General features: G+C 36.1%; 1 long non-coding RNA gene across 1 annotated transcript in view; it reads right to left on the bottom strand.

Moving 5' to 3' along the window:
• The window catches only part of LOC141742821 (uncharacterized), an 88,676-nt gene that overhangs the window by 49,955 nt on the left and 26,286 nt on the right, over window positions 1–12,435 (bottom strand). The window contains exon 2 of the long non-coding RNA XR_012586889.1: window positions 9,491–9,554. This is a non-coding gene — a long non-coding RNA (uncharacterized LOC141742821). The remainder of the gene's footprint in view (window positions 1–9,490; window positions 9,555–12,435) is intronic.

The following is a 12,435-nucleotide window of genomic DNA, read 5'->3' as shown; positions in this document are numbered from 1 at the left end:
TGGGCAACCTGTTCCAGTGTTTCACACCCTCATCGTAAAAAATTTCTTCTTCATGTCTAGTCTAAATCTACCCTCTTTTAGTTTAAAACCATTACCCGTCCTATTGCAACAGACCCTATTACAGAGTTTGTCCCCATCTTTCTTATAGCCCCCTTTAAGTACTGAAAGGCTACAATAAGGTCTCCCCAGAGCCTTCTCTTCTCCAGGCTGAACAACCCCAACTGTCTCAGCCTGTGCTCATAGGAGAGGCGTTCCGTCCCTCTGAACATTTTTGTGGCCCTTCTCTGGACCCGCTCCAATAGGTCCATGTCTTTCCTGTGCTGAGGGTTCCAGAGCTGGATGTAGTACTCCAGGTGGGGTCTTATCAGAGCGGAGTAGAGGGGCAGAATCACCTCCCTCAACCTGCTGGCCACATGTCTTTTGATGCCATCCAGGACACAGCTGGCCTTCTGGGCTGTGATCACACAATGTTGCCTCATGTTTCTGTGTTTTGTTCATTGTCTTCTTCATATAAAATGTGACTGGGTAGCCAGGTCTTTTTGAGCCACTAATTATCACATATAATTTTGGCAAGTCACTTAAAATCTTGGTATGTCACAGATCTAATGCTTTTGCAAACCTCACATAAATATCTTAAAAGAACAAAAATATTCAAAACTGCAGCTTTGGATTTGGGCGCCTAAATTGCATCCAAATGCCTACTTCATGCATTTAAATCCCTTCTGACGGATCACAGTTTTTTCATCAGTGTTACATGTTCAGCATTTTTCCTTAAAACCAAGGTAGAACCAAGACACTGAATGAGTATCTCAGTTTTCACTTAGTTCCTGAGAAGGTATCTAAAGAAATCTGAGTGTTCAGAAATCAGAGAGTAAATTAACTCATACATACTAGTTACTTCTAGACTTCAAGTGATTTTCATGTGATCTTCACATGACCTATGATTTTTGAATTTTTAACAGTCTAATAAACCTTGGCTTTTCTGTTTGCATAGTTTTAAGTATGTGGTGGGTATGAGCTCTGACAGTGGATTCCGTGGTGGTCTCAGGCTGTGCTGTAACCTTGTTGCAGTCATAGCTTTGAAATGGCAAGTCAAGTCCTTCGAACTGGCAGAATTAGATATCTTCTTTCATACTTAGCTTTTGGAGACCTTCCGGCCATCTGCTGAGAAACTGAAAAACCACAAAGTGCTATTGACTCCATCTAGTTTCTGAAGGAAGCTTTCCATTATCTTTGCTAGAAGGTCTTTAGTCTGGACTAACATGGAGTCTCTGTCTTTCAAATAACTGCTGCTGCTTCCTAATCGCAGAGAATAGTCCCTGTTAGTGATTTACATTCTGTTTCAGAACACTGATCTTGAATGATACAGTCCTTAGTTTTGCATATAATCTAACAGATGAAGGCATTAGTACGGTCCCTCAGTGACTCATTAAAACATTTTAGGCAAGTTTTAGTGCACTTTTGACGCAAACAATGACTGCATGCTATTCTCATAAAAAACAAAAACAAAAAAACCGAAACCCCAAACCAAAACACGAATGTTTTAAAGAGGCTCCAACTTCTTGAAAGAATAATCTATTGTACCCCTATTTAATTCAAGCAAAAACAGCTTTGAGGTCCATTCTTGTACTCACTAATACTACTGGGAGTATCGATATTGACTATAGTGAGGAAAAAGAATACCTAGTTTAATATATGCTTCAGTTTATAAAATACTAAGCCAACAAGTTGCTTAAGATGGTGTGTATCTGTTCATTTATTTTTATACATAAAATACAAGGACCTTAACACACAGGGTAGAAAAAGCTAGGACATTAACAAAAGAGTGCAGTGCTTCTTTTTGTTCAGTATTAAAAAAACTGAATCCTTGGTAAGGGTATAATTAACTTGGTATTATTAACTTGGTAGTGTGCAAGCCATCCTTTTTGGAGGGATATGTTGCACTCACGGGTGCCAGAATAGAAGCAGAATGACTGGATGTTTGCAAAGGAAAGTTTTAATAGTCTCTGTCAGTTCCTTCATGAACCACGGGCAATTCCTGCCACCTCACATTTCTAACCATTCAACATCTATATCCTGTTGCCTCAGCCCATCAGAGACTGGAATGACAGTGTTCAACACAAAGTAATAACTTTCCCAAGGGCTTATCATTCATGAGTTAGCAAATGTGACTTACCATGCAAGCTAATGAAAACAGCTCTGTTATTATTAAGCAGTCATTCTACAATTAACTCACTCGCATTTTCAGACGAGTTACACTGCAATCATATGAAGACTATACTGCAGAACCTTCTTGTCCATTTATCCCATTCATAACAATACTAAATGAAAACATTTTGCCCGTATCCTGCCAAGCCAGTCCATGGACACCTCTGAAGGAGCAGTAACTAATACTGCTAATGATTCTTCTTACTAGTCTTGTTCTCTTGTTATAAAACCCCTTATCTTCTTGACCTTTCTGCATCAGAAGCCCCCAGGTGAAGAGGCTGAGAATTTTCTCTGTAAGAATTCCTTTTAAAGCCAAATTAACAGCTTTTACTGATTCAGTGTGCTTGCATTTTTGGTACCTATCTGGGAATATACTTAGGAGAAGAGATAAATATAATTTGCAGCAAGGGCTTAGCACAAGGCCCTTTGTGACACGAGACAGTAGACACTCAAGGTTACTCATCAGTTCTGAAAATCATGTCCCATCTAAGTGCAACAAATTCAAGGGCATGATTTAAAACAGCTCCTGTTGCTCAAGACATTTTATGTCTGTCTATTTTTCTGTCTATATTATACATAAACGGTATTTATTTGATATATTTCCTAGTTATTCAAGAGATCACGAGTAAAAAGTGTTGAGCTTCTGCAACACATGCCATAATAAATACACCCCCAGCTTTAAGCCTTGTTTATTTTTACAAGGCTTTGCTACAGATTTTATTTTGTTCCAGTGTGCTTTCTCCTCACATCAAATTCAGAATGGTCTGCCCGCTTATCTTTTCTTTTCTACATTACTGACAGTCTTTTTAACTTTGAACAACATCATCAGGGTAGTAATCAATATTCTGCTGAAGCTCCAGGGATTCAACAGATACTCTTAAACCACGTTACTTAGAGGCTCCTGCCCACAATTTGGAATAAATGTCTGTATTTGAACAAAGCAAATATCATGTAAATCATGCCTGTAACTCTTCATCATATGGAGAAAAAATTTTACTTCAAATAATGAATCAGAAAGCAAAGCAGCAAGAGAAAGAAAAAAAGATAGAAAAAAAGACAACAGCAAGAGAGAGAGAGGAGAGTATGATGGAAAAAAATGAGACAGGACTAGAATTAAAGGCAACGATGTAGAAAAAATCCTGACAACTTTAATGGCTTGTCAAAGAAGATCTCCAAGGGCTCCAAAACAAATGAAAGAAAAAAGCAAAGCCATATAAATATATATGGAAATGAAAATGGAGAGGAGTATTTCATCTATTACTTCAGGATGCCAAAATCAAACTACTCTACCTAATAAACTAAAAATGGTGTTTATGAAATGCTGCTGTAGTTTATCACATCAGCAGCCTGTATTGGTTCTAAAGATGAAACTACATCAACATCTTTCCAGTCTGTTTCTCCTGGAAAATTTTCTTAGCTTCCATGGTCTCTGATGCTAAGAAACCATAATACTGTTATGCTTTCCATCTTTCTTGGATACAAATGAGGTGACTAATTACTCCATTTAACTGCACTACATACAGTAAATGTGCATGCATGTGAATGCATGTGCATATGTGGTTTTTTTCCCATGCTGGTCAGCAGGACGAATATGTTTTCTTAATATTATCAGTTGTAATCAATATATCCACAATACCAAAGAAGAACGTTTCAGAAGTGAAAAGTGCAAATGATGCATTGAGGACTCTGCTGTGGTCCTTAAACCCTGACCTAAACCAGGATGATGTGGAACCACCGCGGCAATGTGGGATCAACTGGGTCTTCTGATACTTCATTTCATCCTCAGGCATCAAAAGTAATATGCTTGTTTCTTTAGCCAAGAGGAGGATGCTTATTTCTCTGACAATCACATCTGCTTTTATGTGCCTCTATGGTAAAGAATAACCAACCACAGGTAGATTTAAAATAGCAGATGATGCTTGTAACTAATGAAAAAACAATACAGGTTATTTTCCATTACCTTTCTAGAGAAATTTATCTTTAAAAGACAAAATCAGATAAAGTTTAAATGGGAATTAATATATGTACTAAATGACTGAAGCCACGCTAAAAATCTTTCCATATTAGCCCCGTATCTATGCGTATCTGTACTCACACACATACTGTTCCATACTCAATATTGGGAAAAAATGTATTCAAGAAGTTTTTTTTCCACAGTAATTGTCACCCGTGAAAAGTGCTAAAAATACAGCCATAAAAAGCAATCTGTTTCTGTGAGTTCTTTTCCTTTCCTTTCCTCCCCCTTTCCTACCCTTTTTTTTTAATTAAGATCTTTTTATGGGAACTAGATTTTTTTTTTTCTTATGAGTTAATCTATTCCTACTCCTCCTTCCCTATATTTGGTTGCAATCGCTATGTTACATGGTATTTCTGCACCAGTGAATTGTATGAGGTAGCAGCAATAAAACTGAAGGTCCAGCAGGGGTTCTTTTTCCAAGCTAACATCCAGATGTTACCACACAACTACATTTCCGACATAAACTTCCTCTTATAAATAACATTAACAAGTCTCTTTATTTTAAGGTTATTAGTCAACTAACGGCAATCATACAAATTATCTCACCATTTTATTACATGAACAAAAGGAATGGAAAACTAATAAAATTATGAAACAAAGAAATTGTACCCCTTTTTTCTCCGTTTTCTGCATTCGCCTCTGTTTCCATCTTTCACAGCCCTCCCAAAATTACTGCCCTGAAGTTTAGTGCTGTACTGACAAATGGGGTCAATATAGCACTAGTCAAGAAAATGAAGTAGATCCTCCATCTGAGATCTACTATTTTAATGTTTGTGCAAGGAAAACTTTATGATTTTTGCTTGTATTCAAGCTCTGGAAAAAAATTAAAGAACACCGACCTATGACAGACATTACTGACACCATGTTTTTGCATTTTGTTTTCTTTTTTAAATTACTTTGAGACTTTTAATGGTTAAGGGCACCTTGGGCTGTACACAAGTTATACAAAGACCTCCAGAGGACGAATATTGCCAAACAAGTGCTAATCAACTGTTTGTTTGTTTCTATTCCACATAATTTTTTGCTTAGGAAAAAAGGAGGTTATATTCTTAATTAGGAACATTTTAATTTATTCAGTATCTCTAACCCAAATCCCGTCATTTAATATTTATTGATCAATGATCATTGCTCCTTGTGCCCTGCATATTTATGTTTTAGTTGGTATCTAAATTCTTAATTTGGAACATCCTACCTGATACAATTATTACTTAAGAAAGAGAAATTTGCACCGACTACTCAGCTTCTATTCATTTCAAATTAAGCCTAGAGGGCTCAACACAATGTAAGAGCCATGCTCAAAAGGCTTACTGAAGTTAACGTTTGCGTTTCTGAGACTGGACTTTGGCCAAAGGAGTTAAAATTGCTATTAGGAGAGGATTATGCATTCTTGAATGCTTTTCATTTTCATTTCTGTTTTATACAGTTTCATTTTTTCTTTCTTTTGGAAAATATCCTGTGTAATGTAAGGGGCAAAACCCAGCATTTCTACAGATGTAGAACCCATTAGGATCCCTAAAAATATCTAAAATGGATATTACAACTAATTTTGAAGGCAAATTCTCTATTGTTATCTTGCGCCATAGGAGCACTGAGAACGCACCAGAAAGGAGCCAGATTTTTCCTACCAGGTTTTCTGTCTGCACAGACGAGTCTTTAGGAGGTGTATAATTAGTACTATGATTTCTACAGTTACCCATCTGACAAATAGTGTGCAATTCCCCAGTTCTCTTTGGGCTTCTTTAGGAGGCCCAAAAGCTCCTAAAGCAGATCACACTTATTTTTTTGGATAAAAACAAAAGCTGAAGCCTTAGCTCTGAATGCTCCTGATCTAAAGCAAGACTTTAGAGATATCAAGTATAAGAAATGTCATTTGTAATAAATAAGGCACATGTACAAATCATGATTAGATTACGTAAATCATCTGAGAGTCTGAAGTAAGGACTGTTGTTTATTATATATTTGCAATATTTCTAGAACATTAAAGCTCATCTCTTTGGTGATATTAAATGTAAACATTAAGCAAATACCACCAAGGTTATTGCTAGTAGGTTTTAGAAAAAGCAATGCCATTATGAATGGTATGCATTCAGTCTATAGCATGTTCTTGCTTATTACCAGTATTAGAAAAACACATCAAAAAAGACTACACTAAACATGTTTTAAGCTAATACTTTTCTCTGCTGCCAACTGTTTAACAACTAGCTTGTGTTCAGTTTCACGGAAATGCACACATTTATAACGGTGCTGTATGGGCAAATAAAAACCACAAGCAAGTTGTTTAGCTGCTTTAATAGAAGTATTGTAATCAACTGGCATTCAGGCATACACAATGCATGTCTAATTCTGCTTTCCACTATACTTCTCTAGGACTAGCACTGAAATTTCTTATTAGTACACGCAAGAATATAAACTGGCAGTTTGTTATTATCAAGCTGCTGAATAAGTGATAAATGCTGAATAGCTGATAAATGAATTGTTGCTATTACACAGTTGGGGGAAGGGTGTTGTTTGTATATTTTCCATAAAAACAAATTACAAATTGTTTATAGATGTGATCATTACTGGATGATTACTCTGGCCCAACAATTTATACTCTCTAAGCTGCTTGGGAACTGCTTCCTCTACATTAGGTATCTGAAGCGTATTATTTTTGGTCAAGGTCACACAGCAGTTTGGCTGTTCCCTGATTTATTAAAGATTAATTCAAAAAATAGGAAATGTTCTTAAAAATATTTCTCACTGATGCATCTAAACACTACCGCAACAAAAGCAGCAGGATTAGTCATCACCATGCTGGTCTCATATTTCTCAGGGAGACAGTGAAGAAGGCAGCATGGGGCACTGAGAGGACAGACTTCAATTTGATAAACCATCTAAGTAAGTACTTACATTTGAGCTTGTCGTTAAGTGGAGTTTTACTCACACAAACTTTAAACTCAAGTCTCTGAAGGAAAAAAATACCTCTCTGTAAATACTAAGGCAAAAATTTTTAAAATCAAAAAGAAAAAAATTTGGAAAAGAAAATTATACCTTATTGAAAAGTACCATAAAACTGTAGAAACGGGTGTGGAGGGAACCCCAACAGGTCAAAGAGATCTCTTGCCCATCCTCACTTATACAAGAGAATCTACCATATCTAAAACATCCTTGGCAGATGTTGGCCTAGAACTGCTCACGGGTCTCACTACCACTGCTTCCCCAAACTGGTTATTGAATTCAGTTGAGTCCTGCTATGAGCTTCAGAACCAACACAAGAGTAGGAGTCACTCTCAGTTATCCCTCTTCTTTCAGTTCATACCCCTGATATGAACCCAGTTCATGTCCCTTCCAAAAGACCGCACACAGACCTTCCCAGTCACTTTAAGCTCACATGATATGAGCTATGTTGGCACAAATTTTAGCTGTGAGGCAAAAGTACAGGTAGTAACAGCTGGCCAAAAGCTCTCCAACCACGTCTTTGTCAAATATGAAGAAATACAGTTAGGTAGCCCTAGAAAAAATACTGCATTGACAAAAATAATCAGGAAGCCAGAACTCAAATTTCTCAGTAGCTCTCTACAATGACTGCAAGTACAAAAGCTGGGCAGGTGACTGAAATGGCCACAGAGTCTTGGTTATCGTTGGTATAACTAAACGCTAAGGGGTAAGAACTGACAATAGCAAAATATTTCCAGAAAGTAAGTTGGTTAGTATTTACCAAGAGTGAAAAGCTTTGAGCTATACTGCATGTCTTTTCAAAAGTGCAGATGTTGCAGTGCTTTGCAAAAATAAATCACTAATACCACCTGTAGATGCAGGAACTGAGATACAGAGGTAAAATGAGTTGTCTGCAGCCATTTAGCAAGCTCGTTTGGAAGGCAAATACACTCTGGATGTTCATCTCCTGAATATGCCAGCCTGAACATCAGAGAGCACTTTTGCAGGTTCCTATTCACTCTCAGTAATTTGGATTCCCTTTTCAATTTCAGTATATTAGTCCTAATTCTGCACCAGTTTACAGTCAGTGAAATAGCCAGGTACCAATCACACAATATGGATTAAAAAGCCAAAAAGAATCTGGTTCATCATGCTCACATTTGGTATCCATGTCGATCACTATCACAGCTGTGATACTTCTGCTAAATTAACATGAAAATTGCACATAAATGAGGGGCAGTTAGAATTTGCTGAAATGCAATTACAATAATGTAAGAAAATATGACATAATTTTCTTTGTTACCAAATAAGTATTTTTCAGTCCAAAAAGAAAATGTAATGATCACTTGATTATAAAAATCTAGTTAAGATCAGAAATAACAACTGTAGTATCTGCACTAAGGGAAATACTGCAAAAGGAAAAGTTGCTGACTATTTAACTTCTTCCGTATTAGGTTTCGTTGTACCCAATAATATATGAAGTATGAAGCATAAACAGTTTTCTAAATAAAAAAAAAAGTAAAGAAGAGTTGCCATGGAGACATCATGAGTTGCCTTGGGGCTTGAGAAAACACAATTAGCCTACAGAATGGCTTTCAAACACTTTAATTTGAACCTTTTCAGCCATGCAGTGATCTGCTGAAATAATTATTTGTGCTCTCTGTATTTTTTTAGCCAATATATATTACCATGTGTTCAAAAGTAATGATTATGGAGGAATAGCTTTTCATTCTGATATTTTAAATTGAATTTATTGAAGGGAAACCTTCAGCTTTGACTTTTTAGCACTAGATTAAAAAATACAACCGGTTAGCACAGAAATCTTCTTTTTTCTCTTCAAACCTTTCTGATTTTGCAACCATGCAAATTAATTTTTCTCTTACATGGACTGCTCCTAGGAAAAAAAAGTGTTCCACACTGACTCAAATATTACCTGAAAAACTGCTGGTTGCTATTTTTCAGTCTGTGAATCACAGTCCTTGTTCAACAGGATGAAACAAAGGGCAACAGAAAAACATGAGTTCTTTAAGTGTCTGTAAAGTCTATGTGATAAAGACTTTCTTCTTTGCAAATGTTTGCAACTTTCACATTTATAAAACTTGGCAACTTTGTTTTTTAAAAATAGAGATTGGACTAGATGATCTCAAGAGGTCCTTTGCAACCTCAGTGACTGTGATTCTAAGATGTGCAATGTAAATAGTCTAGTTCAGATTTCTGACACCATGCCATCTGCACCCAAATTCAGTAAGTACGCAAACACACGTGTGTACTTGTGTATATAAGAGGAAGTGAATAATAGAAAGTAAGTTTAAACCGGTACTCACAAACAAGCCGCATTGTCAGACTGACCTTGAAAGTTAGGGATTATTTTCCATTTTCGCAGAGGAGACCATTAGCTGATTTAGGTGGCAACCTAAAAAAAACAAACCAAATCAGCAATTAATTTTAAAAGTCTGATCAATGAAGCTATCTGTAAAAAATGTTAGAGAAAATGTTACAGAAACTATCTGTAAAAATAAAAAAAAAAGAGAAATGTGCAACCGAAAAATCATTAATAGGAATTGTGAACACAGCACTAAACTGAATATAAGTGAAAGATACTGATAAAATATATTAACAAAGGTCAAGTAGGTAAATATAAACAGCAGTAATACTCCTGTGTAGAAAGACGAATAGACTAAAAAATTCTGCTCTTTTATTTTATTAAACGTTATGTTCATTTAAAGAACCTAACAAATAAACTTTTTTAGGATCGATTATCTCATTTTTACAGAAAGTCATTAGAAAAATATACATTTCAAGTGATTGAGCAATGGTATTCATTTAAATACGATAATTATCTTAGACTTCTTTACCTCTGTATTTCCATTATAGGAAAGTAAGCAGGTGCAGAACAAGTACTAAGATCTTAGCTGAATCTCCCATGATTTTAAATGACATTTTTTAATATGGCATCTCTGCCTTCATTGTTATCACGCAGGGGCTCTCTGCATGCTGATTTCGGCCTTCCACAGATGATGCCTATGAACTTCGCACTTGCTAAATGTCTAGCATCAAATAACAGATGTTCATACCCACACTGAGTTCACAGCAAGATCACATTCTCCCACAAATGTCCTTGGTAGCGAAAAGTAAGGCATCAAAAAGTACCACCATAAATGAACTCGAATTCAGATATTTACTGCTTTTATTTAAACTTTCAGTGAAGAAAACAGTATTTTTCTTTGCTGTTATCCCAAGTCAGCTCTCATTACAAAAGAGTTAATCAAGGATTTGTGGAGCAGAGTGTATTTCCAGCAGATAAACACTCTGTTTCTGATTTTTCAGTACTCCCTATTCATGGTTATACAGACTAAAGCTGAATTCCGTAGCCTTCAGGATATCTATGCATCTTTCCTTCATTAAGGGGTGCATGGAAATAATTCTAATAACTTTTTAACCTACGTGTCTCTGTTGAGGTGCAGATCTAATGACACATTCCTATTAGCAAGGTCTTTTGGAAAGAATATATGCTTCCAAACAGAAACCTCAAGAGATTAATCACTCAGGCTAAAAGCTGTTATGTGCTTTTAACACTTCAGATGAAATGAGCTATTCCTGACTGTTAGATGTGCCTAAAATCTTTGTATTTCTAATAATTTACACCTTCCTTTAATCATCTGAACCTATTTCTTAAAGGAAACCAATTAGCTTCAATACATCTTCGCATATAATTTAATATAAATAAAAGAAACATATTTCTTGGTAGGTTTTCAACGTAATGGCAACTCCATCTTATTTTCTCCCTTTTCTTTAAAACAAGCTGGTAGGTCACAGTGGAGCTAATGCTCTGATTTGAATATGCAAAGAGCAGGTCGCCAGAAATAATTCTGATCAGGAGAAATACAGACAGACTTTCCATTTGTGCATTGGAATAATGTCATGTTACAAAATGTTTTGAGATCCTATGCAGGAGAACAGTAATAATTTTATAACTATTACTTTTGAAGTGCAAGTATAGTGTCAGAAAATCATTAGTAATGGCACGGCACAATTGTTTGTTTATCAGTAAAAATTATTTAAAAATAACAAACAATTAACCACATATGTTAGAGTGTGTGTGACTTAGGGATCAAACAGTCTGCCTTTACTCTGTGCTGCTGTGACTGACCCATTCCTCGTACCCCAAGTAGCTTCTTATAGTTGCACTGAATTGCAGCATTCAGTATTGACAATCACAATCACTCCCAAGTCTGCAATTTAAACATTATTCTACTTATTAGCAGAAGCTGAAGAAAGTTTCAGTGAGTTGGCAAATAGGGAATGAACAGCTCAGGAATCCAGAAAGACAGAAGTTAGTGAAAAATTCAGGAAAGAGTAAAAATATACCACCTTATACCTTGATTGCTACTAGCTTCTTCCCTATCCATACTGCTCACATGCAGAATGTCAGAGATGTATTCAGTTAAACATCAGTAGTAACTAACAGTCAACAGTCACTGCCGCTGCAGAGGAGTTTTCAGCCCTGTTTCTGTCGAACCCCCCCCTGCTGTAATGTACATTCAGGGAAGATGGGCTGAGCCTGTCAAAGCAATGACTCCTCTGCAGAACTTGTGCTGAGTTTGCCGACTCAGCTATGCTCGCCTTACGCACACTTCCCTTAATTATTTCTTCTAGTAAAATGCATAGCAAGTACCTACCAAATATTTTACTCTTTGAAAGGAAAGATCTGATCAAAAGACATTTTATCAATGAAAGCCAAGTACCTAGACACCAAAGCTACAAAACTACATCTGACACCAATAAGGGAAAAATATTTCCTGAAATATAATCGCAAAAGATATTAAATGGATATGCTAGAAAAGAACTGTGAAGTTAATACTGTGAACAGCAATTTGGATACCCTTTTTAATGGAAGCATCTTCTTTTCTAAATTGACATATGTTCCAAGATAAATTACACTGAAGATTTTAAAATACACTTTTTCATCACTAAGCAGTTGGCCAGGATAGGTGTCTTCCTCCTTATTCTATCAAACTCATGAGATGTTCTTTCTCTACAACAGAATTTCAATGGTAGACATTTTTTAAAAAAAAGAAAGACTTCCTGAAAATACTGCCATGGTCCTATAATGAGATTTCATGAGGGTGAACCTGGAAAGATTAGGTCGTTCTTATGTTGATCATTTTCTCTCCTACACCTACAACCATTCAACCATGTAACACACTCCTGTAACATGTGAAAGCATATTAACTTATATTAAATTTATATTTAATTTATTTTACAGTCTTCAGAAAAATCAAGCAAGAAAGGCA

This window comes from Larus michahellis, chromosome 4 (genome assembly GCF_964199755.1).
Source record: "Larus michahellis chromosome 4, bLarMic1.1, whole genome shotgun sequence".
Taxonomy (NCBI): Eukaryota; Metazoa; Chordata; class Aves; order Charadriiformes; family Laridae; genus Larus; species Larus michahellis.
The sequence above is the reverse complement of the archived record's forward strand: the minus strand, read 5'-3'. Positions and strand labels throughout refer to the sequence as shown.